The sequence below is a fragment of the Podarcis raffonei genome, chromosome 2, assembly GCF_027172205.1.
Source record: "Podarcis raffonei isolate rPodRaf1 chromosome 2, rPodRaf1.pri, whole genome shotgun sequence".
NCBI classification, from domain to species: Eukaryota; Metazoa; Chordata; class Lepidosauria; order Squamata; family Lacertidae; genus Podarcis; species Podarcis raffonei.
In genome coordinates, this window is record NC_070603.1 from 109,323,849 (window position 1) to 109,350,715 (window position 26,867).

Sequence of the window (26,867 nt, forward strand, 5' to 3'; positions counted from 1 at the left end):
ATCCATTATATAAGTCTGGGAGGAACCCTCTTGGCTTCTTGCCTCATCCTGGTGGCCTTGAAAGGTCCAAGGAGCCTCTGGCAATATGCTTGGGTCACTCGGATGGGCAGCAGAGAGTGAAGGCGATGGTTGTCTTGGGCCCTTTCAGGCATAAAGTACTGATTGTTAGGACAAATCCAAATGTGCTGAGGAATCAGCTGCATGCAGTACAGAATGTCGCGGACCTCAGCGGATGCCTGATGCTATCTTATGAGGGTTTTCTGTTCAGCTCCAGGTTTCAGTTGTAATAGTAAGATGTGCCGAGCAGGCAACTCTCAACCAGCCTGCAGATGATACACAATGGGTGACTTCTGGCCAGCCCATATTCCCGAATCATTGTGTTAGCAGCTTTCTTTTGTATCTCACTGCTGCTCATAGTGGAATGAATGATGTGCACAGCCATGTGTTTCTGTTCTCCATGAGTCATAAATAAGTGGTCCTTTGATATTGCACATATCTTCAACTTTATTCAAAGATGTGGGACATGGAGAGACAGCAGACTTGCAAGACAGACTCTGATTCCTGGCAATCCCATGAACAGAATTCATATTTCTTGGAGCCAGATAGCATCCAATAGGAGCTGATGCTTTTAATTGGGGAGAGGTGGAAGGTTGGCTCAGGAAATCAGCCCTGAGTGCTCACTGGAAGGACAGATCGTGAAGCTGAGGCTCCAATACTTTGGCCACCTCATAAGAAGAGAAGACTCCCTGGAAAAGACCCTGATGTTGGGAAAGATGGAGGGCACAAGGAGAAGGGGACGACAGAGGACGAGATGGTTGGACAGTGTTGCTGAAGCTACCAGCATGAGTTTGACCAAACTGTGGGAGGCAGTAGAAGACAGGAGTGCCTGGCGTGCTCTGGTCCATGGGGTCACAAAGAGTTGGACACAACTAAACAACAACAACAACACAGGAAGGTTGGCTGGTTAGTCAGTTGACTGAGGCCCCCCCCCCTTTTTAATCTGAGTGCAAAGACTTGGAGAAACAGACTAATATGCTATGGTTATGTTAATGTTTCCAGATGCTGACTGGGCTCATGTGATTTGTGTATGGGATTCTATTTGAACACTGCCATATACGATGCAAGAGTGTTATGCAGAATGGAGGATCTGCATTGTTTGTTCTGCCCTGTCGTATTCTTGCCTGTGTCTTCCGGAAGCTGGAGGGGCCCAGAGAGGGAAAGGAAATGCAGCTGAGCACAGAAGTCTGTTGCATAACATGGGATATGACCCATATAATTAAGATTTCCTCAATTTTGAGGAAAGGAAAGTATGAGGTACAGTGATTTCTTTTGTGATCAAGATACAGTAATTACACAGGAGCCAAAATAGAATACAGACCGCAACTTCATTTTTAAATTTTATTGAAAGAAATAATTGATGCATAAGGTACAACAAATAATACAAACTATTATTTTCGCATTATTACTGCATGCAAAACTAGCGGTGATTTTAACTATTATTATTGAACGCTATCGTGGTTGGCCACCTAGAACTGCCACCAGTCTAAACTACTTAAATCTTTGCTATGTTACAGTCATATGGCAATGTTCAGGAAAGAGAACAGAGAACATTTGAGTTCTCCAACCAAGGAGATGTTGGGAAGTACAGGGTTCCATGAGCTCCAGGAAGAGAGGAACTGTCACCATCCCTAGCACAGGTTATTGTATTTGATAACATCTTCTGTGATTTGCCAAGTTCAAGCAGGGATGGGGAGTGATAAAGAGACCCACAAATCCTATAGACAGTGCAAATCACTGCTTGGTACATGTCCATCAACTCTCCAAGAAACGACCCATTCCACCCCAATACCCAAGTCAATTATGCACTTTTGCAAGAGGAACTTATTTTTCAAAATATCAGACAGAGAAGGAGTGCATAAATGAGTGAGCACGGGAGCAGGAAGGAGAAATGAAGTTGTGAACTGAATGATTGTTTGATTAACAAGTATGGATAGCCAAATTGGGGGGGTTCCTGTGCTCATGGAGGCTTCCCAATGCACTTAGGGAGCTGGAAAATCATCGGTCTAAGATATATGGCAGCCCTCCACAAATACAGAAGACTCCCCAGGTCACACAGTCAGCCACCATTTTGTGGAGGACGATGAGGCTGTTGGGTGTGGAACATCCCCTGAATGTGATTATTAGACGTGGCATCAGAATGTCTGCATGGGGCTTTTGTCTGTCATTTGAATTGCAATGGCAGGAGGAAGACCTGGGCTCCATCGAAAGAAATGATATGAAACGTTCTAATATTATGTCTATCAAAGGGGAAAGATTGGTTACCCACCCTTTTACATGTATAGGCGAAAACAACTTTAGAATAGAATAGTAAGATCAGTCAAAACATAAGTCGCTATTACAGCATGATACTTTCTTTTTATCTCCCGATGTCACCTCTGTCCCACAGAGTTTTTTCGAACTGGCTTCACCACATTCTTTGACGTAATTAGTCAATTTGCCATTTTGTCCTGGAGAGAGATAGATAAGTACTTAGGTTGATACTAACTAGTGAATGAAGAGAATTTTACTGAATTAGTCCATAGTCTATATCAAGAGAGAGAAAAGCTTTCCCCACATTTTAAACTTCATTTAAAAATATGCACTTAAATAGAATTTTGAATTTATTTTGCTAAAACTACTAAAATGTCAACATTAAAATAAAATGAACATTTATGAAAGATACATGTCCAATTTTTTTATTACCTGAAAATATTTCTATCTTCAGGCAGAATGGTCCCATACATGTCTTCTCCTTCGGTTCGCATGGCTTGCCAGGCCCCTTTGAAGAGCACAGTCTGCATTTCACAGCGCCTGTTGTAACAGACAGCATTTCGTTTGTGAAGGGACCAATCAATATTCAATGTCCAACTAAACTTGCATCTCTGTGTATAGATTAAGAGATGGAAATTGTTTGTGGCAAGCTCCTGTGCCCTGAGACTAGCAACACCTTCCACCTAGACAACTAGACCCTCTTTTCCAAAGATAGCACAATCTGTCCTGCAACTTGCAGTGTTCATGTTTTCATCAGGAGGCAGGAGAAAAGCAGCTTCCTTTCACAGGTAAAAGGGAAATTGAACTCTCCCCTGAAATGGGCTCCAAGGTACAGGATTTCACCTTAAGAACTGGATCTGCTGAATCGAAACAATCGTCAGTAGGGTTTTCTGCGGTTTGATGTGCTTGGATTCAGCCACAAACAGTGGGTTTTCCTCAGGAAAGTGGTGAGGCAAATGGAAAACTGCCTGGCTCTGTCCTCAAAAGCACAGGATGAGCAGCAGTGTGCATAAGCCCTGAATCTACCCAGCTATACACATACAAGAGATGGGTAATTTGATTCACTTCTACAAACACAGGGAGCTGCCCTGTCTATTTTGCCCCATTATCAGGATGCTCCACTCTCTTCTCACTGAAATGTTCACCTGGAGATGATAGGTAGGGGATTGACTAGGGGCTTTCTCAATGGAAGGCATGTGCTCCAACACTGAACTATCACGTCCCCACTTTAGGAGGCATGTATTCCACTCTTGCCCCAAAGTACATCCCCACCAGTTGCTCCTAGATTTTACCTATAGTTTTACCTATGTAAAGCAGTGTCTTATTCTTGTTTTACCTATTTTGGGATGGGGAATGGGGGCAATACTTACCACCAGTCCTGAGCAAAAGCAGAACACAGAATGTAAGCAGCCAGACCTGAAGCAGACGTGGCCTTCGATTACCAAGAAACAAGCTCTGCTCCATTGGAATGCCTTTTGTATGGAGAGACAGCTTTGGAAGGCTAGCAGCTGAGAAATCGCAGGCTTTCAGGGCAGACACTGCGCAGTTTGAGGTGCCTAGTTCAAGACATCAATTATATAAGGCCGAAAGGAACCTTCTTGACTTCTTGCCTCATCCTGGTGGCCTTTAAAGGTCCAAGGAGCCTCTGGCAATATCCTGGGTTGACAGTGAAGAATAGCAAGGATGAAGGCAATGGTTGCCTTGGGCCATTTCAGGCACAAAGTGCTGGTTGTTAGGACAAATCCAAATGGGCTGAGGGATCAGCTGAATGCTGCACAGAACGTCCCAGATCTCATCTTTTGTGGAAGAATTGCTTGCTCCTTTCATTGGGTTTCCTGTTCAGCTCTGGGTTTCAATTGTGACACGAAGATGTTTTGAGGAACTAATAGTCAAATAGCCTGCATGCTGGCTTGATCATTCACATTGCTAAAAAGTTCTGTTAGAAGGAGCTCACTTTTTTATTCTGTTGCTACGCACAGCAGTATGAAAGGTGTGCACAAGTATGTTTCTCTGTCCACCTTCCGTGAGTGATACATGGTGAAGGAATGATCACCGGGTGGGAAGCACACTTCCACCTGCCGGGTGTGGAGCACACTTCCACCCACAGACAAGCCACAGCTGTCTGAACATCATGCCCTCTATCTAACCTTTGCTCTCTTAGTGGTCTGCTGTGCCCTGTCTGTGCCCTTTGTCTCCTTCGTCATACATGGTTCAAGGGGAAATGACGCAGTGGAAACAGGTGCCAAATAACTTTGTACCACCCCTCGATCTCAGGATTGGAAGACGTGTAAAGGTCACAGTCCAAAATCTATCTAACTGGTTTTGCATATTGTGCTAATAAAAAGAGCTTCGGCAAAGCTAGCTGGCAGCTTGCTTATGCACAGCTCACCTGCATTACCAACTCCTGCCTCGTGTCCTTCACTTCCCATGGTCCTTTAATATTGCATCCATCTTAGACCACGTTCAAAGACATAGGACCCGGAAATCAAAACAGGTGAGCCCATGTCATTAGTTTGCCTCCTGATGGATTTTTGTGGCTCCACAGCATTGGTTATAGATGCCAGTTTAACAAGTTATCAGTTGATTCATGTGGTAAAGTATCAATTTACCACCATCAGCTGAAGGGCAAGTTTTGCTACCACTGTTCCCAAGTGCATTGATTGCCTTTCCTCTGATTGGAATGAATGGCAACTCTTCACTTGCAAGGGAGTAGGTCAAGTGTTGCAGTTGAGAGAACTATGGGCAGAAGCTGAAACCTGTTCTCTGACTTTTGACTGCTATAGCCAGGATGCCCCTTGTTAGAAAACCCAATCTTGCTCTGGATAGGAAAACCTGGTAATAACTAGTGGCAACAGGTCAGCTTCTGAAAAACAACAAGTTGCTTGGCTTGAGGAACCAGGTTCAACATAGCCATTATATAAAGCCAATAGGAAGCTTATTAGCATCTCAGGGCACCTGATCCTGATGGGGTTGGTGGGTACCAGAAGCCTCTGGCAACATGCTGGGGTGTCTGAGGAACAACAAAGATGAGGCGAGTGGCTACCTTTCAGTATTGGGGGTAAAATGAGCTGATTGTTAGGATAAATCCCGATGGACTGACGGAATAGCCAAATGTTGTACAGAATGTCCCGGACCTCTGTAGCCACCTGATAATATCTAACGTGGAAGGAACACCTCTTTCTTTCAATTAACAAGACTTCATTGTGGCTTTGTTGCAGTGTGCATGTACATTGGCTAAGCAGAAACAGCCCTGGTCTGTAACTGGATGGGCAGCTACATGGGAGTGCAAAGTGCTGCATAAAAATTCTCCCTTTTAAGGGACACAGGTGGCGCTGTGGTGTAAACCACTGAGCCTCTTGGACTTGCTGATCAGAAGGCCAGCAGTTCAAATCCCCGTGACAGGGTGAGCTCCTGTTGCTCTGTCCCAGCTTCTGCCAACCTAGCAGTTTGAAAGCATGCCAGTGCAAGTAGATAAATAGGTACCACTCCGGCAGGAAGATAAATGGTGTTTCCGTGTGCTGCTCTGGTTTTGGTGTTCTGTTGCACCAGAAGCGGCTTAGTCGTGCTGGCCACATGACCCAGAAAAACTATGGACAAACGCCGGCTCCCTCAGACTGTAAAGGAAGATGTGCGCCGCAACCCCAGATTTGTCTGCGACTGGACTTAACTGTCAGGGATCCTTTACCTTTACTATTATTTAAGAGATGCGGGTGGCGCTGAGGGACGCGGGTGACGCTTAGGGACGTGGGTGGCGCTGTGGGTAAAAACCTCAGCGCCTAGGACTTGTCGATCGCATGGTCGGCGGTTCGAATCCCCGCGGCGGGATGCGCTCCCGTCGTTCGGTCCCAGCGCCTGCCAACCTAGCAGTTCGAAAGTACCCCCGGGTGCAAGTAGATAAATAGGGACCGCTTACCAGCGGGAAGGTAAACGGCGTTCCATGTGCTGCGCTGGCTCGCCAGATGCAGCTTGTCACACTGGCCACGTGACCCGGAAGTGTCCTCGGACAGCGCTGGCCCCCGGCCTCTTAAGTGAGATGGGCGCACAACCCTAAAGTCTGGCAAGACTGGCCCGTACAGGCAGGGGTACCTTTACCTTTACCTTTAAGGCTAGGAGGAACCTTCTTGGCTTCTTCTCTCATGCTGGTAAGCTTGAACGGTGAATAGGTAAAAGGTAAAGGACCCCTGGAAGGTTAAGTGCAGTCAAAGGCAACTATGGGGTGCAGCGCTCATCTCGCTTTCAGGCCGAGGGAGCCGGCGTTTGTCCCCAGACAGCTTTCCGGGTCATGTGGCCTGCATGACTAAACTGCTTCTGGTGCAACAGGACACCGTGACAGAAACTGGAGTGCATGGAAGTGCATGAAAATTGTTAATCACTTTATCTTGCCCAGGGAAATCCAAATCTTGGTACAGTAAGTGTTTTTTGTGTTTAGTCAATCAGCCAACTACAAATTCACCTAACCATAGTATCAGCTAGTCCACATCTTACCAACCTCTCCTCAAAACTATCACTGAGGACTTTGTTTGTTTTCCATACTCTGCATTGGTATAGAGACAACTAAGACCGCATAGGGGACGCGGGGGACGCTGTGGGTTAAACCACAGTGCCTAGGACTTGCTGATCGAAAGGTCGGCGGTTCGAATCCCCGCGACGGGGTGAGCTCCCGTTGTTCGGACCCAACTCCTGCCAACCTACCAGTTCGAAAGCACGTCAAAGTGCAAGTAGATAAATAGGGACCGCTCTCCAGCAGGAAGGTAAACGGCGTTTCCGTGTGCTGCGCTGGTGCTGGCTCGCCAGCTGCGGCTTAGTCACACTGGCCATGTGACCTGGAAGCTGTCTTCGGACAAGCGCCAGCTCCCGGCCTCTTGAGCAAGATGAGCGCACCACCCCAGAGTCGGTCACGACTGGACCTGTTGGTCAGGGTACCTAAGACCATTAGTAATTCCATCCAGCTGCTTCCTTCTTTTGCTTGCTTGCCCTTTAGTAGGTTTCTCAGTTTCCTGTGCATCCATGAAGCACCAGCACCAGTTGTACTTTCTCATTAAAATTCCCTCAGTCTTGAGGAAAGGAAAAGATAAGGTACAGTAATTTCTTTTGTGTTCGAGTTACAATAATTACACGGAACCAAAATAGAATACAGACCGCAACTTGATTTTTAAACTTTATTGAAAGGAAGGATGATGGTTTGCATGATGGTTGCTGCTGTCAAGAAGCAGGTTTTTGCCTGTGTTTGCATACATTTGGACACCATTTTGAAACCAGATGACAGACCGGAAGCAAAATAGAATACAGACCATAAGTTCACTTACAAACTTTATTGAAAGAAAGCATTGAAGCATCCAATAAAACAATATCACAAGGTATTATTCTTAGTTATTCTGCATGAAAAACTAGCAGTAATTTTAACTATTATTATTGAACTCTATCGTGATTGGCCACCTAGAACTCCCACCAGTCCAAACTACTTAAAAGCTTTGCTACGTTCCACTTGCATTGCAATGTTCAGGAAGGACAACAGAGAACAAACTCTCTCTGCCCAAGAAGCCTTGGAGCAGCAGGGTTCCATGAGCTCTAGGAAGAGAGGAATTGAGAATCTGATGGACAGGGCCCAGGAGAAGCTCCAGCTCCTTACCTGACCATCCTGGCCGTGAGTATGGGATGGGATGCTCTAACAAGGCAATTAAGGGCTGGCCAATCAGGACTGCTCCCAGAGTTAGGTTGCATGCTGTTCTGCAAAATGTAAAATCACAGCCTAGGGATGGGATTTGTTGCTTTCCTATGATTGTTTAGAGATCACAGAGTTTTGAGTGCAAGATTGAGAGCAATGAGGGAGAATATTGGTGTGAAAAGAGGTTTTTCAAAAATTGGTGCCCTAATCTGAAACAAAACATTGCTATCGGTTGGTGTAGATGCTTCTGCTCCAGAGCATGGAAGCACCACCCAAGTTTGTACTTGTATTTGCTTTCAATGAACCTTGTCGCCATCCCTAGCACAGGTTAGTATATTTGATACCATCTTCTGTGATTTGCCAAGTTCAAGCAGGGATGGCGAGTGACAAAGAGACATGTTTACCTGGCGGAGGGGGATTTTGTGTGTATGGGTGTTATGTACTGAGTTGAACAGGATCCAAAATGCAGCAGTCTGATTGGTCCTAGAACAATGCAGCAGTATGATTGGTCAGCAGGAGCTGTTGGGATACTGCCAGGGAGATAAAGTCCATCTGAGCCCCCAAGCTCGGTGCCGGACGATCCATCGACCTCCCGTAGTCAGGCAATATCAGCAATTCAGCGACACTAAGCCTCAGGCTTAGTGCACACTATAACAGCAGAATTCACACAGCAAAAAGTTGCACAGCATGAGAGCAGAACATGCATATTTACAGTTTTATTCAGCGTTGGTCAGAACAAAGGAAACATGACCGTCTGCTCCGACTGCTCAGGCAAAACAGCAGAAAACGAAAGGAACTTACAACATAAACATCCTGTGAGACAGGAACTTACGCAGGCTGTTATACAAACATCCTGCTCCCTTTTAAGGTGGAACGGAAATATCCTAACAGGAGCCACCCAATCCAGCTCCAGATAGAAGTGAATCCACAACCTGATTGGCCTACAGGAGAATTCCAGAATTAGACAATCACGTGCAGCCCATTGTGTAAATAATGTATATAAAGCAGATACTTTGAGGGGACTTCCATTCCCTCTTCACCACTATGAGCTGAATAAAGAGCATGAAATCCACTCTCAACTCTGAGTATATTTCAATGTGTGTACACCTGGCTTGAGAGCAGTACATGTGAAAAGGATCTAGGAGTCTTGGTTGACCACAAACTTGACATGAGCCAACAGTGTGACGCGGCAGCTAAAAAAGCCAATGCAATTCTGGGCTGCATCAATAGGAGTATAGCATCTAGATCAAGGGAAGTAATAGTGCCACTGTATTCTGCTCTGGTCAGACCTCACCTGGAGTACTGTGTCCAGTTCTGGGCACCACAGTTCAAGAAGGACACTGACAAACTGGAATGTGTCTAGAGGAGGGCAACCAAAATGGTCAAAGGCCTGGAAACGATGCCTTATGAGGAACGGCTAAGGGAGCTGGGCATGTTTAGCCTGGAGAAGAGGAGGTTAAGGGGTGATATGATAGCCAGGTTCAAATATATAAAAGGATGTCATATAGAGGAGGGAGAAAGGTTGTTTTCTGCTGCTCCAGAGAAGCGGACACGGAGCAATGGATCGAAACTACAAGAAAGAAGATTCCACCTAAACATTAGGAAGAACTTCCTGACAGTAAGAGCTGTTTGACAGTGGAATTTGCTGCCAAGGAGTGTGGTGGAGTCTCCTTCTTTGGAGGTCTTTAAGCAGAGGCTTGACAACCATATGTCAGGAGTGCTCTGATGGTGTTTCCTGCTTGGCAGGGGGTTGGACTTGATGGCCCTTGTGGTCTATTCCAACTCTATGATTCTATGATTCTTAGTATTAACTAATGAGACCTATAATGGAAGGAGTGTGTTTGCAAGGGTTTGGGGTATGCAGGCCTCCATCAGAGACAGTTTGGATGACATACTATGCAGGCGCTGAGTGGATTTCTGTGCAACCATTTTGACCTTGCACCAGACACTCCCACAGCTTGTAAATTGGACGAATTAAATGGAACCCTTTTTCCTCAAAAAGACTGCACCAGAATCCTCAGTAAAATGCCATTTTACAATGAACCATAGAAACGAGTATTGTGTTGCGGGGGGGAGGGGGGAGAACCAAAAAAAGAAATTTAGAGGGCTCCGTCTGCCACAACAGTAAGTTTTGGAATATCCCAATCACTCAGTCACCAGAAGGATACAACAGGAAACCAGTCCTCTCTCCAAATGCAAAAACTGAATTCACTGGAGGATGATCTGTTAGAGCCAGCAATTTATTTTCAAGGCTGGATCCAGACGCATCAAAAAAGCGTTTCAGGAAAACGTAAATTCATAAAGGGAAATCACGTTGGCAAAAAGATGGGATTCCACAGCACCATCTGGTGGCACGATGTTATAAAGTATATGAAGCACTTTTTCTTTACTAATGTAGCTGAACCCCAAGTTTCCACTGGATTCCCAAACTACGCTCTTTCTGTTCCCCTCAACGTCCAATAATGTATTTCAATGTAGAAAGAGTCCTGAATACTTTTCTGGTTAATCCGTTCTCTACACTCTTTGCAAAGGGTTTGCTGTGCTGAGACGGTCGCACCCATTTGTCCCTTGGCAGAAAAAGAAACAGGCAACAAATAGCAGTAGTAGCTTAACTTATGGTAAGGAAGATGTTGCTCATGTTTGAAGAATCAGGTTCAATGCAGCCATTGTATACGGCTGGGGGGCATCTCATCTCACCCGATCCTGGTGGGTTTGGAAAGTGCATGAGGCTTTCGGCAATATGCTGGGGTATCTCTGAAATGCAAGGGGGATGATGGCACTGGTTCTCTTCGGCTATTTGGTGTACTGGTATACTGATTGTTAGCTGAAATCCTAATGGGCGGAGGGACCAATGTTGAACACAGTGTCCTAGACCCCCATGCCCACCTGATACAGTATTACCTTGGGTTACATATGCTTCAGGTTACATACGCTTCAGGTTACAGACTCCACTAACCCAGAAATAGTGCTTCAGGTTAAGAACTTTGCTTCAGGATGAGAACAGAAATCGTGTCTTCCCCATTTGGCACAAGAGGCTATTTCAGAAGACCCGCACCCCAGCCCACATCCACCCTACGCCTGACTTCATATGCGGTCAGGTGTGGGGAAGGTAAGAGTAGACAGTGTAAAGCACTGCTTGGTAGGTGTCTATGAACTCATCAAGGAACATCCCACCCCACCCTCTTGCTGCAGTCAATTGCACACTTTTGTGGGGAGAAGTTACAGTGAAGGAATGCATAAATGGGTGGACACAAATGGGTGGTCCTCTTCTCTGGAACAGGAAGGAGGAGCAATTTAGGTACAGAATAGTAAAATCAGTCAAAACATAAGTCAGTTTCACAGCACGACATTCTCAGTTTCGTTGCATCTGATGGTTTCATTCCACATGCCCCTATCATATGATCAGGGCCACATTCTTTGATGGTTTTCACCAATTCACCTTTATCAACTGGAGAGAGATAGAGAAGTATCTTTGTTGAGATTAACCAGTCAATGAAGATAGTTTTATTGTATTAGTCCAAAATCCATACCAAAAGAGAGGTTTTGAACTCAATCTTGAAAAGTATACTTAAAACAGACATTTGAATTCATTTTGCTAAAGCTACTTAAGTGTCAACATTAAAATAAAGTAGGTTAAAGCATATGCAAAATATATGTCTAAATAAAACAAACCCTTAAATCTCAGAATCTCCACCATTGTTGTCAAGGATAAATCCCAAATATTTTCCCTTCAGACTGAAAAATAGGCCACTTTCCAAGTGACATGCCAGTTCTTTGATGCAGACACCTTACTTTTCCTGTCCCTCTCCAACATTTCATCTTCTTAAGCAAGGTTCCTCTACGTAATGTGGCTTAATATAAGAATATAGCTGGCATTCAAGACTTTAATGAGGTAACTCTTCCATTACTGCTGGAAGACTGTTGCACAGTCTGCCTTGCAGTGATATGTCCATGAATCTCCCCAGCTTCACAACTGAATCCATGTGTTCAAAATGGAGTTGGGGGGGAAAGCTCTCTAATGCTCCATTTTCATTGGAAATGCTTGGTATTTTTCGTATTGCTGCTGAGACTTTGCACTTGCCAACCAATGCACTGCCATGTGACAATACGCTACGCATCATGCACCATGTTGATGAGGAAAGGGACAGCTCTGTCAATTGCTCATTGACTGCTTTGGTAAAAGATGTTACTCCTTACATTACCAAGTCAATTCAGAGCCTGACCAGAAAATTCGAACTGTTGTAGTAAATTTATTACCGCATTGGCCCGAATATAAGCCTCATTTCCCCCCCAAATGCCAACAGTGAAAAGTTCAAGTACGGCTTATATCCGTGACCTTACTCCACTGGCAAAGTGGCACAGCTCCCCCCCAGGAAGCAGCAGGGAAGCGCGGGACAATGGCGCGCTGCCCACCCACCGCTCCCAAGCCTTCCCCAAGCCACCAGAAAGAATCATAGAATCATAGAATCATAGAGTTGGAAGAGACCACAAGGGCCATCGAGTCCAACCCCCTGCCAAGCAGGAAACACCATCAGAGCACTCCTGACATATGGTTGTCAAGCCTCTGCTTAAAGACCTCCAAAGAAGGAGACTCCACCACACTCCTGGGCAGCAAATTCCACTGTCGAACAGCTCTTACTGTCAGGAAGTTCTTCCTAATGTTTAGGTGGAATCTTCTTTCTTGTAGTTTCGATCCATTGCTCCGTGTCCGCTTCTCTGGAGCAGCAGAAAACAACCTTTCTCCCTCCTCTATGTGACATCCTTTTATATATTTGAACCTGGCTATCATATCACCCCTTAACCTCCTCTTCTCCAGGCTAAACATGCCCAGCTCCCTTAGCCGTTCCTCATAAGGCATCGTTTCCAGGCCTTTGACCATTTTGGTTGCCCTCCTCTGGACACGTTCCAGTTTGTCAGTGTCCTTCCTGAAATGTGGTGCCCAGAACTGGACACAGTACTCCAGGTGAGGTGTGACCAGAGCAGAATATAGTGGCACTATTACTTCCCTTGATCTAGATGCTATACTCCTATTGATGCAGCCCAGAATTGTATTGGCTTTCTTAGCTGCCGCGTCACACTGTTGGCTCATGTCAAGTTTGTGGTCAACCAAGACTCCTAGATCCTTTTCACATGTACTGCTCTCAAGCCAGGTGTCACCCATCTAGTATTTGTGCCTCTCATTTTTTTTTGCCCAAGTGCAATACTTTACATTTCTCCCTGTTAAAATTCATCTTGTTTGTTTTGGCCCAGTTCTCTAATCTGTCAAGGTCGTTTTGAAGTGTGATCCTGTCCTCTGGGGTGTTAGCCACCCCTCCCAGTTTGGTGTCATCTGCAAATTTGATCAGGATGCCCTTGAGTCCATCATCCAAGTCGTTGATAAAGATGTTGAATAAGACCAGGCCCAAGACAGAACCCTGTGGCACCCCACTAGTCACTCTTCTCCAGGATGAAGAGGAACTATTGATGAGCACCCTTTGGGTCCGGTCAGTCAGCCAGTTACAAGTCCACTGAGTGGTAGCATAGTCAAGACCGCATTTTACCAGCTTCTTTACAATAATATCATGGGGCACCTTGTCAAATGCCTTGCTGAAATCAAGGTAGGCTACATCCACTGCATTCCCTTCATCTACCAGGCTTGTAATTCTGTCAAAAAACAAGATCAGGTTAGTCTGACATGACTTATTTTTCAGAAATCCATGCTGACTATTGGTGATCACAGCATTCCTTTCTAGGTGCTCACAGACTGTTTGCTTAATGATCTGCTCCAGAATCTTCCCTGATATTGATGTCAGACTGACTGGGCGGTAATTATTTGGGTCCTCTCTTTTCCCCTTTTTGAAAATAGAGACAACATTTGCCCTCCTCCAGTCTGCCGGGACTTCGCCTGTTCTCCAGGAATTCTCAAAGATGACTGCTAGTGGTTCTGAGATCACATCTGCCAGTTCTTTTAATACTCTTGGATGCAGTTCATCTGGCCCTGGAGACTTGAATACATCTAAACTAGCCAAGTATTCTTGTACTATCTCCTTAGTTATTCTGGGCTGTGTTTCCTCTGCTGAATCATTTGCTCCAAATTCTTCAGGTCGGGCATTGTTTTCTTTATCGGAGAAGACTGAGGCAAAGAAGGCATTGAGGAGTTCAGCCCTTTCTGTGTCCCCTGTTTGCATTTCACCATCTTCTCCTCTGAGTGACCCCACTGTTTCTTTGTTCTTCCTTTTGCTACGAACATAAAGCCTTTTTTGTTGCTTTTAACCTCTCTAGCAAGCCTGTGGAAGAAGGTGGAAGGCCGCCAGCAAAGCGGTGTGGCTCCCCCCAGTAAGCAGCCTGAGTATTGTCTTTTTTCTCTCTCCCCCCCCCTTCAATTCTAAAAGTGTGGTTTATTTGTGGGTGCGGCTTATATTCATGCCAATGCGGTACTCCCTAGAGAAACTTTGGGCTCTTCCATTTATTGAGCATTCATCCTGACTTGCTCAGGGTTAGATGATCAATGTGGAGGCCACGTATGTTTTACGACATCATGAATCTCCAATAAAAGGGGCAGCAAGAAATTACAATATAGAAGTTGTTCCATTTTCTTGAAGTTTATTGCTCTACTATTTAGGAAATATGCCCGTTTGTTGTTTAGTCGTTTAGTCATGTCCGACTCTTTGTGACCCCATGGAGCAGAGCACGCCAGGCACCCCTGCCTTCCACTGCCTCCCGCAGTTTGGTCAGACTCATGTTTGTAGCTTCAAGAACACTGTCCAACCATCTCGTCCTCGGTCGTCCCCTTCTCCTTGTGCCCTCCATCTTTCCCAACATCAGGGTCTTTTCCAGGCTCTTCTCATGAGGTGGCCAAATACTGGAGCCTCAGCTTCAGGATCTGTCCTTCCAGGGAGCACTACGGGCTGATTTCCTTAAGAATGGAAGCGTTTGATCTTCTTGCAGTCCATGGGACTCTCAAGAGTCTCCTCCAGCACCATAATTCAAAAGCATCAATTCTTCGGCGATCAGCCTTCTTTATAGTCCAGCTCTCACTTCCATACATCACTACCAGGAAAACCATGGCTTTAACTATATGGACCTTTGTTGGCAAGGTGATGTCTCTGCTTTTTAAGACGCTGTCTAGGTTTGCCATCGCCTTTCTCCCAAGGAGCAGGCGTCTTTTAATTTCGTGACTGCTGTCACCATCTGCACTGATCATGGAGCCCAAGAAAGTAAAATCTCTCACTGCCTCCATTTCTTCCCCTTCTATTTGCCAGGAGGTGATGGGACCAGTGGCCATGATCTTCGTTTTTTTGATGTTGAGCTTCAGACCATATTTTGCACTCTCCTCTTTCACCCTCATTAAAAGGTTCTTTAATTCCTCCTCACTTTCTGCCATCAAGGTTGTGTCATCTGCATATCTGAGGTTGTTGATATTTCTTCCGGCGATCTTAATTCCGGCTTGGGATTCATCCAGCCCAGCCTTTCGCATGATGAATTCTGCAAATAAGTTGAATAAGCAGGGAGACAATAGACAGCCTTGCCATACTCCTTTCCCAATTTTGAACCAATCAGTTGTTCCATATCCAGTTCTAACTGTAGCTTCTTGTCCCACATAGAGATTTCTCAGGAGACAGATGAGGTGATCAGGCACTCCCATTTCTTTAAGAACTTGCCATAGTTTGCTGTGGTCGACACAGTCAAAGGCTTTTGCATAGTAGATGTCTTTCTGGAACTCTCTAGCTTTCTCCATAATCCAGCACATGTTTGCAATTTGGTCTCTGGTTCCTCTGCCCCTTCAAAATCCAGCTTGCACTTCTGGGAGTTCTCGGTCCACATGCTGCTTAAGCCTGCCTTGTAGAATTTTAAGCATAACCTTGCTAGCGTGTGAAATGAGGGCAATTGTGCGGTAGTTGGAGCATTCTTTAGCACTGCCCTTCTTTGGGATTGGGATGTAGACTGATCTTCTCCAATCTTCTGGCCACTGCTGAGTTTTCCAAATTTGCTTGCATATTGAGTGTAGCACCTTAACAGCATCATTGTTTAAAATTTTAAATAGTTCAGCTGGAATATCATCACTTCCACTGGCCTTGTTATTAGCAGTGCTTTCTAAGGCCCATTTGACTTCACTCTCCAGGATGTCTGGCTCAAGATCAGCAACCACACTACCTGGGGTCTACGAGACATCCATATCTTTCTGGTATAGTTCCTCTGTGTATTCTTGCCACCTCTTCTTGATGTCTTCTGCTTCTGTTAGGTCCTTTCCACTTTTGTCTTTTATTATGGTAATCTTTGTACGAAATGTTCCTTTCATATCTCCAATTTTCTTGAACAGATCTCAGGTTTTTCCCATTCTATTGTTTTCCTCTATTTCTTTGCATTGCTCGTTTAAGAAGGCCTTCTTGTCTCTCTCCTTGCTATTTTTTTGAAATCTGCATTCAATTTCCTGTACCTTTCACTATCTCCCTTGCATTTTGCTTGCCTTCTCTCCCCTGCTATTTGTAAGGCCTCGTTGGACAGCCACTTTGCTTTCTTGCATTTCCTTTTCAATGGGATGGTTTTAGTTGCTGCCTCCTATATAATGTTACGAGCCTCCATCCATAGTTCTTCAGGCACTCTGTCCACCAAATCTAAATCCTTAAACCTGTTCCTCACTTCCACTGTGTATTCATAAGGGATTTGACTTAGATTGTATCTTACCGGCCCAGTGGTTTTTCCTCCTTTCTTAGCCTTTGCCCTGCTTCATTTTGAACTCCAAGGCCAAACTTGCCAGTTGTTCCTTTTATCTCTTGACTCCCTACTTTAGCATTCCAATCCCCTATAATGAGAAGAACATCCTTCTTTGGTGTCATTTCTATAAGGTGTTGTAAGTCTTCATAGAATAGGTCAATTTCAGTTTCTTCAGCACCAGTGGTTGGTGCATAAACTTGGATTACTGTTAATTATGCCCATTTTCTCTATATAGAGGGCATGTCATTTTGTGGCTTCCTTTGCTGCTGCTCCCTTTTATTCCAAGAGGCAATGAGCTTGGCAAGGACCCCATCATTTCACAAAGTGTTTGACCCATCTGATCATTCAGTTGTTGCTGTCTCCAGGAAGCTGTGCTGCTGATACTATGCCACAGAATATTTACAAAAAAGGAAAGCTTTAAAAAAGGAACAAGTAAGGGAATGCATGGGCATCTGCTGTGGCCCAAAGGGAACAAAGAAAGCCTTGTTTTCACTCTGTAGTATAGTATCAATGATGATGATGATTTATTTATACCCCGCCCATGTGGCTGGGTTTCCCCAGCCACTCTGGGCGGCTTCCAACAAAATATTAAAACACAACAATTCATCAAATATTAAAAGCTTCTCTAAACAGGGCTGCCTTCAGATGTCTTCTAAAAGTCAGATAGTTGTTTATTTCTTTGACATCTGAGGGGAGAGCATTCCACAGGGCGGGCGCTACTACCGAGAATGCCCTCTGCCTGGTTCCCTGTAACTTCATTTCTTGCAGTGAGGGAACCGCCAGAAGGCCCTCGGAGCTGGACCTCAGAGAAGTATCCAGTGAATGAAGATAATTTTATTCGATTAGTCCAATAATACAACATGAATGATGGGGGTGGAGATGCTCCTTCAGGTATACTGCACCAAGGCCATTTAGGGCTTTAAACGTCAGCACCAACACTTTGAATTGTGCTTGGAAACGTACTGGGAGCCAATGTAGGTCTTTCAGGACCAGTGTTATGCGGTTTCGGTGGCCACTCCCAGTCACTAGTCTGGCTGCCTCATTCTGGATTAGTTGTAGTTTCCGGGTCACCTTTAAAGGTAGCCCCACATAGAGCGCATTGCTAGTCCAAGTGGGAGATAAGCAGAGCATGCACCACTCTGGCGAGGCAGTCCATGGGCAGGTAGGGTCTCAGCCTGCGTACCAGATGGAGCTGGTAGACAGACACAGAATTGACCTGTGCCTCCATGGACAGCTGTGAGTCCAAAATGACTCCCATGCTGCGCACCTGGTCCTTCAGGGGCACACTTACCCCATTCAGGACCAGGGAGTCCTCCACACCCTTCCACCTCCTGTCCCTCCAAAACAGTACTTCTGTCTGGTCAGGATTCAGCCTCAATCTGTTAGCCGCCATCTATCCTCCAACTGCCTCCAGACACTCACACAAGGACACAAGTATGGTACAAGGACTTTGTTTTCTACACTGAGGCCCACCATAAAAAAGGAGGAACGTCGACAGGAGAGTCTCCTTACCTGAAAAGGTTTCTACCATCAGACAGAATGATGCCTCACATGTCATATCATTCGGTACACATGGCTCGCCAGGACTTTTTATGATGCATCTTCTACATATCACAGCATCTGTTGTAAGAGACAGTATTTCATTGGTGGAAGGACCAATTGATATTCATTGCCCTAACCCACCAAAATCCTATCAGCACACATAGCTGTCAGAAGAGACTCCAGAACAGAAATGGTATAATCTTTTTCCCTTTGGACAGTCGGACAAAATTTGCATTTCTGTGTATATATTAAGAGATGGAAATCGTACGCAAATTTGTAGCACACTCCTGTGGCCTGAGACTAGCAACACCTTCCGCCCAGACAGCTGGACCTTCTTTCTTGAAGATGGTACACTCTGAATCGAAGCAATCGTCAGTCCGGTTTTCTGTGGATTGACGTTTGTTTGGATTCAGCCGAAAGTAGCGAGTTTTCCTGAAGAAAGTGGTGGGGGGAAATGGAAAACCCCTTGGCCCTTGCCTCAAAAGCACAGGATGAGCAGCAGTGTGCATGAGCCCTAAATCTCTCCAACTATACACATGCAACAAGAGGTGGGTGATTTGATTCACTTCTACAAACACAGGGAACTGCCTTGTCTATTTTGCCCCATTATCAGGAAACGCCACGATCTTCTCACTGAAACGTTCAACTGGAGATGGTAGGTAAGGGATTAACTTGGGGCTTTCTTCACGGAAGGCAAGAGCTCTAGCACTGAAATATCACAACCCCACTGAAAGAGGCATATATTCCACTCTTGCCCCAAAGTACATCCCCTCCGGGTTGCTCATAGATTCAACCTATGTAGAAGAGTGGTTTATTCTTGCTTCACCTGTTCAGGGACAGGAAGTGGGGACCATACTTACCTCCAGTCCTGAGGCAAAGCAGAACACAGAATGTAAGTAGCCAGACCTGAAGCAGACGTGGCCTTCGATTACCAAGAAACAAGCTCTGCTCCATTGGAATGCCTTTTGTATGGAGAGACAGCTTTCAAAGGCTAGCAGCTGAGAAACCACAGGTTTCCAGGGCAGGCAGGAACACGCTGCTCACTTTGAGGAGCCGGGTTCAAGACATCCATTATATAAGTCTGGGAGGAACCCTCTTGGCTTCCTGCTTCATCCTGGTGGCCTTGAAAGGTCCAAAGAGCCTCTGGCAATATGCTTGGGTCACTCAGATGGGCAGCAGAGAGTGAAGGCGATGGTTGTCTTGGGTCCTTTCAGGCATAAAGTGCTGGTTGTTAGGACAAATCCAAAGGGGCTGAGGAATCAGCTGCATGCTGTACAGAATGTCGCGGACCTCAGCGGATGCCTGATGCTATCTTACGAGGGTTTTCTGTTCTGCTCCAGGTTTCAATTGTAATAGTATGATGTGCCGAGCAGGAACGATGTGCCGAGTGGAATGAATGATGTGCACAGCCATGTGTTTCTGTTCTCCATGAGTGATATATAAGTGGTCCTTTGATATTGCATGTATCTCCAACTTCACTCAAAGATGTGGGACATGGAGAGACAGCAGGCTTGCAAGACAGACTCTCATTTCTGGCAATCCCATGAACAGATATTCTGGCCACCTCCATATTTCTTGGAGCCAAACCGCATCCAATAGGAGCTGATGCTTTTAATTGGGGAGAGGTGGAAGGTTGACTGCTTAGTCAGTTGACTGAGGCCCTTTTATTTTGGAATCTGAGTGCAAAGACTTGGAGAAACAGATGAATATGGTACAGTTACATTAATACTTCCAGATGCTGATTGGGCTTATGTGATTTGTGTATGGGATTCTATTTGAACACTGCCATATACGATGCAAGAGTGTTATGCAGAATGGAGGATCTGCATTGTTTGTTTTGCCCTGTCGTATTCTTGCCTGTGTCTTCCGGAAGCTGGAGGGGCCCAGAGAGGGAAAAGAAATGCAGCTGAGCATAGAGGTCTGTTGCAAAGCATGAAATATGGCCCATATATTTAAGATTTCCTCAATTTTGAGGAAAGGAAAATATGAGGTACAGTGATTTCTTTTGTGATCAAGATACAGTAATTACACAGGAGCCAAAATAGAAAACAGACTGCAACTTCATTTTTAAATGTTATTGAAAGAAATCATTGATGCGTAAGGTACAACAAATAATACAAACTATTATTTTCGCCTCATTACTGCATGCAAAACTAGCAGTGATTTTAACTATTATTATTGAACTCTATCTTGATTGGCCACCTAGAACTCCCAAAAGTCTAAACTACTTAAAACTTTGCTACGTTCCAGTCACATGGCAATGTTCAGGAAGGAGATCAGAGAACATTCAAGCTCTTCAACCAAGGAGAGGTTGGGAAGTACAGGGTTCCATGAGCTCCAGGAAGAGAGGAATTGTCACCATCCCTAGCACAGGTTATTGTATTTGATAACATCTTCTGTGATTTGCCAAGTTCAAGCAGGGATGGGGAGTGATAAAGAGATCCACAAATCCTATAGACATTGCAAATCACTGCTTGGTACATGTCCAGTGGCGTAGCGTGGGGGGTGCAGGGGGGGCCGGCCACACTGGGCACAACATCTGGGGGTTAGGGTTAGGGGGCGCAAATCCACGGGTTAGGGGGCGCACATTACTTGCCTTGCCCCGGGTGCTGACAACCCATGCTACGCCACTGTACATGTCCATCAACTCTCCAAGAAACGACCCATTCCACCCCAATACCCAAGTCAATTATGCACTTTTGCAACTTTTAAAAATATCAGACAATGAAGGAGTGCATAAATGAGTGAGCACAAATGAGTAGTCCTCCTCTTGGGAGCAGGAAGGAGAAACACAGTTGTGAACTGGATGAGTGTTTGATTAACAAGTATGGATAGCCAAATTGGGGGGTTTCCTGTGCTCATGGAGGCTTTCCAATGCACTTAGGGAGCTGGAAAATCATCGGTCTAAGATATATGGCAGCCCTCCGCAAATACCACCATCAGCTTAAGGGCAAGTTTTGCTACCACTGTTCCCAAGTGCAGTGACGACTCTTCACTTGCAGGGGAGTAGGTCAAGTGTTGCAGTTGAGAGATCTATGGGCAGAAGCTGAAATCTGTTCCCTGACTTTTGACTGCTATACCCAGGATGCCCAACCCACCTGCCCCTAGTCAGAAAACCCAATCTTGCTCTAGATAGAAAAACCTGGTAATAACTAGTAGCAACTGGTCAGATTCTAAAAAACAACAAGTTGCTTGGCTTGAGAAACCAGCTTCAACATAGCCATTATATAAAGCCAATAGGAACCTTATTAGCATCTCAGGGCACCTGATCCTGATGGGGTTGGTGGGTAACAGAAGCCTCTGGCAACATGCTGGGGTGTCTGAGGAACAACAATGATGTGGGGAGTGTAGGTACCACTCCGACAGGAAGGTAAACGGCGTTTCCATGTGCTGCTCTGGTTTTGGTGTTCTGTTGCACCAGATGCGGCTTAGTCGTGCTGGCCACATGACCCAGAACAACTATGGACAAACCCCAGCTCCCTCAGCCTGTAAAGCAAGATGTGCGCCGCAACTCCAGATTTGTCTGTGACTGGACTTAACTGTCAGGGATCCTTTACCTTTAACTTCACCTTTACTATTATTTAAGGCTAGGAGGAAACTTCTTGGCTTCTTCTCTCATGCTGGTAAGCTTGAACGGTGCAAAGGTAAAAGGTAAAGGACCCCTGGACGGTTAAGTGCAGTCAAAGGCAGCTATGGGGTGCAGCGCTCATCTCGGCTTTCAGTCCGAGGGAGCCGGGGTTTGTCCCCAGACAGCTTTCCGGGTCATGTGGCCTGCATGACTAAACTGCTTCTGGTGCAACAGGACACCGTGGAGCGCATGGAAATGCTGTTTACCTTCCCGCTACAGCGGAAACTATTTATCTACTTGCACTGGCGTGCTTTCGAATTGCTAGGTTGGCAGGAGCTGGGACAGAGCAACAGGAGCTCACCCTATTGGCAAACCCAAGAGGCTCCATGGTTTAGACCACAGCACCACCGCATGAAGCCTCTGTGAACTCGATGGCCCTTGTGGTCTCTTCCAACTCTATGATTCTAATATGCTTGGGTGGCCCTGAAGAGGAACAGGGATGCGGGTAGTAATTCCTTAAGATGTTAGGTGCATAATGTACTGATTCTTTAGAAAAATCGAAATGGGCTATACAGAATGTCCCAGGCTTCTATGAGCACCTGATGCCAGAGTAGATTTTCCCTCAGCCAATAAGGGCCTAGGGGCATATTTCCACAGAACTAAAGGGTGAATGTGAATCCCCCTTGTGCCACCATAGTACGTTTTTGCTGTTCCCAGTGGTCCCATGAACCTAAGGAATAATAAAATACTTGCTTCTAAAATATTGTTAATCGCTTTATCTTGCCCAGGGAAATCCAAATCTTAGTAAGTGTTTTTTGTGTTTAGTCAATCAGCCAACTACAAATTCACCTAACCATAGTATCACCTAGTCCACATCTTACCAACTTCTCCTCAAAACTATCACTGAGGACTTTGTTTGTTTTCCATACTCTGTGCATTGGTATAGAGACAACTAAGACCATTAGTAATTCCCTCCAGCTGCTTCCTTCTTTTGCTTGCTTGCCCTTTAGTAGGTTTCTCAGTTTCCTGTGCATCCATGAAGCACCAGCACCCCACACCAGTTGAACTTTCTTATTAAAATTCCCTCAGTCTTGAGGAAAGGAAAAGATAAGGTATAGTGATTTCTTTTGTGTTCGAGTTACAATAATTACACAGGAACCAAAATAGAATACAGACCGCAACTTGATTTTTATTGAAAGGAAGCATGATGGTTTGCATGATGGTTGCTGCTGTCAAGAAGCAGGTTTTTGCCTGTGTTTGCATACATTTGGACACCATTTTGAAACCAGATGACAGACCAGAAGCAAAACAGAATACAGGCCACAAGTTCACTTACAAACTTTATTGAAGGAAAGCATTGAAGCATCCAATAAAACAATATCACAAGGTATTATTCTTATGTTATTCTGCATGCAAAACTAGCAGTAATTTTAACTATTATTATTGAACTCTATGTTGATTGGCCACCTAGAACTCCCACCAGTCCAAACTACTTAAAAGCTTTGCTACGTTCCACTTGCATTGCAATGTTCAGGAAGGACAACAGAGAACAAACTCTCTCTGCCCAAGAAGCCTTGGAGCAGCAGGGTTCCATGAGCTCCAGGAAGAGAGGAATTGAGAATCTGATGGACAGGCCCCAGGAGAAGCTCCAGCTCCTTACCTGACCATCCAGGCCGTGAGTATAGGATGGGATGGTTTAACAAGGCAATTAAGGGCTGGCCAATCAGGACTGCTCCCAGATTTAGGTTGCATGCGGTTCTGCAAAATGTAAAATCACAGCCTAGGGATGGGATTTGTTGCTTTCCTATGCATGTTTAGAGATCATAGAATTTTGAGTGCAAGATTGAGAACAGTGAGGGAGAATATTGGTGTGAAAAGAGGTTTTTCAAAAATTGGTGCCCTAATCTGAAACAAAACATTGCTATCGGTTGGTGTAGATGCTTCTGCTCCAGAGCATGGAAGCACCACCCAAGTTTGTACTTGTATTTGCTTTCAATGAACCTTCTCGCCATCCCTAGCACAGGTTAGTATATTTGATAACATCTTCTGTGATTTGCCAAGTTCAAGCAGGGATGGCGAGTGACAAAGAGACATGTCTATCAACTCTCCAAGGAACGTCCCACCCCACCCCACCCCAATACCCAAGTCAATTATGCACTTTTGCATGGGGAAGTTACTTTTCAAACTATCAGACAGTGAAGGAGTGCATAAATGAGTGAGCACAAATGAGTGGTACTCCTCTCGGGAGCAGGAAGGAGAAATGAAGTTGTGAACTGAATGAGTGTTTGGTTAACAAGTATGGATAGCCGAATTGGGGGGTTTCCTGTGCTCGTGGAGGCTTCCCAATGCACTTAAGGTGCTGGAAAATCATCGGTCTAAGATGTATGGCAGCCCTCTGCAAATACAGAAGACTCCCCAGGTCACACAGTCAGCCACCATTTTGTGTAGGACGATGAGGCTGTTGGGTGTGGAACATCCCCTGAATGTGATTTTTGGACGTGGCATCAGAAAATTTGTGTGGGGCTTTTGTCTGTCATTTGACTTGAATCCATTGAAAGGAAAGGATATGAAATCTTCTAATATTACATCTCTCAAAGGAGAAAGAGAAGGAGAAAGATTTGTTACCCACCCTTTTACCATGAGGTTTCTGGATAGGGGTAAACAACTTAAGAATAGAATAGTAAGATCAGTCAAAACATAAGTCAGTATGGCAGCATGCTACTGTCTTTTTCACTTTCCCTGGCATCACTTTTCCACAGAATTCTTTCCAACTGTCAGCACCACATTCTTTGACATAATTAGTCACTTCACCGCTTTGACCTGGCAAGAGAAAGAGAAGTACTTATGTTGATATTAACTAGTGAATGAAGAGAATTTTACTGAATTAGTCCATAGTCTGTATCAAGAGATACTCCACATCAAAGTAAATTACATTTTAGACATCATTTTAAAATGTGCACTTAAACAGAATTTTGAATTTATGCTGCTAAATGTCAACATTAAAATAAAAGAAAGTTAAAACTTATAAAAGATACATGTCCTTTAAAAAAACAACAACCAACCCTTAAATCTCAGGTCGTCCTAGTCCCAGCATAGAAAAAGGAAGGATGTCGACAAGAAATACTTACCATAAGTCTGTACCATAATACAGAATGGTCCCTCACAGGTCTTCCCCTTCGGTTCGCATGGCTTGCCAGGACTAAGTGACCTGCATTTTCTGCAGTTCACAGCATCTGCTGTAAGAGACAGCATTTCATTTGGGTAGGAACCAACCAATATTCAATGTCCTAAACCACCAAAATCCTGCTGGCACACATAGCTGTCCGAATCGATCCCAGTACAACAATAGAAGAATGCTTTTCCCCTTGGAAAGTGAGACTAAATTTGCATTTCTGTGTATAGATTAAGAGATGGAAATTGTACGCAAATTTGTGGCAAGCTCCTGTACCCTGAGACTAGCAACACCTTCCACCTAGACAACTAGACCCTCTTTTCCAAAGATGGCACGATCTGTCCTGCAGCTTGCAGTGTACATGCTTTGATCAGGAGCCAGGAGACAAGCATTTTCTTCCCTCTGGTAAAAGGGAAGTTGAATTCTACCCTGAAATTGGCTCAAAGGTACAGAATTCCACCTTGAGAACTGGCTTTAACCTAGAAGTTGCTGAATTACAACTTATCACTAAACTGAAAAATATGTATAGACCTCGTCTTAATAGAGATATTGGATTCCTGTCTCATTACATATGCTAATCATCTGCATACTATCCCTTTTTCCTGCAGGACTAACTGCAGTCGTTAACAGTCGTCAACAGGTTTACCAAACCCATTGAGTCAATCATCCACTCCTACTACCCTCCTGAGAAAAACCCCTCCCCACCCTCCTACTATATATAAGGGTCGGGTGACTTCTGTTTCAGTGTACCTATTCAGGGACTGGATGTCTCCGGACAGCGCTGGCCCCCGGCCTCTTAAGTGAGATGGGCGCACAACCCTAGAGTCGGACACGACTGGCCCGTACGGGCAGGGGTACCTTTACCTTTACCTTTATTCAGGGACTGGTGGGTGGGGACCATACTTACCTCCAGTCCTGAAGCAAAGCAGAACACAGAACGTAAGTAGCCAGACCTGAACCAAACGTTGGCCGCGGTTCTCAAGAAACAAGCTCTGCCCCATCGGAAAACCTTCTTGTATGAAACCTTTTTGCTTTTGAAGGTTGACAGCTGAGAGATGGCAGGCTTTCAGGGCAGTTCAGTATTAGTTGCTCAAGCTCTGGTCAGGAACACGCTGCTCAGTTTGAGGAGCTGGGTTCAAGATATCCATTATATATGGCTGGGAGGAACCCTCTTGGCTCCTCGCCTCATCCTGGTTTCCTTGAAAGGTCCAAGGAGCCTCTGGCAACATCCTTGGGTCACTCGAATGGGCAGCAGAGAGTGAAGGCGACGGTTGTCTTGGGCCCTTTCAGGCATAAAGTGCTGATTGTTAGGACAAATCCAAATGGACTGAGGAATCAGCTGAATGGTGTACAGAATGTCCCGGGCCTCAGGGGATGCCTGATGCTATCGCACGAGGGTTTTCTGTCCAGCTCCAGGTTTCAATTGTAATAGTACAATGTGCCGAGCAGGCAACTCTCAACCAGCCTGCAGATTAGTAATTATTATTATTATTATTATTATTATTATTATTATTATTATATACCTCACCATCTGGCTGGGCTTCCCCAGCCACTCTGGGCAGCTTCCAACAAAATATTAAAATACAGTAATGCATCAAACATTAAAAGCTTCCCTAAACAGAGCTGCCTTCATATGTCTTCTAAAAGTCTGGTAGTTGTTGTTCTCTTTGACATCTGGTGGGAGGGTGTTCCACAAGGCGGGTGCCACTACCGAGAAGGCCCTCTGCCTGGTTCCCTGTAACTTAGCTTCTCGCAGTGAGGGAACCACCAGAAGGCCCTTGGCACTGGAACTCAGTGTCCGGGCAGAACAATGGGGGTGGAGATGCTCCTTCAGATATACTGGACCGAGGCTGTTTAGGGCTTTAAAGGTCAGCACCAACACTTTGAATTGTGCTTGGAAACGTACTGGGAGCCAA

The 26,867-nt window shown here is 45.2% G+C and overlaps 2 long non-coding RNA genes across 2 annotated transcripts; both read right to left on the minus strand.

The window, feature by feature from the left end:
* Nucleotides 1-2,159: 2,159 nt before the first annotated feature.
* On the minus strand, nucleotides 2,160-3,950 carry LOC128409619 (uncharacterized). Its single transcript, XR_008329280.1, has 3 exons — nucleotides 3,681-3,950; nucleotides 2,743-2,850; nucleotides 2,160-2,507 (listed from the first exon to the last, which is right to left on the minus strand). It is a non-coding gene; the product is annotated as an uncharacterized LOC128409619 (long non-coding RNA).
* A 7,051-nt stretch (nucleotides 3,951-11,001) lies between these two features.
* Nucleotides 11,002-26,085, minus strand: LOC128408597 (uncharacterized). Its single transcript, XR_008329128.1, has 3 exons — nucleotides 25,859-26,085; nucleotides 18,182-18,289; nucleotides 11,002-11,423 (listed from the first exon to the last, which is right to left on the minus strand). It is a non-coding gene; the product is annotated as an uncharacterized LOC128408597 (long non-coding RNA).
* Between the last annotated feature and the right edge of the window lie 782 nt (nucleotides 26,086-26,867).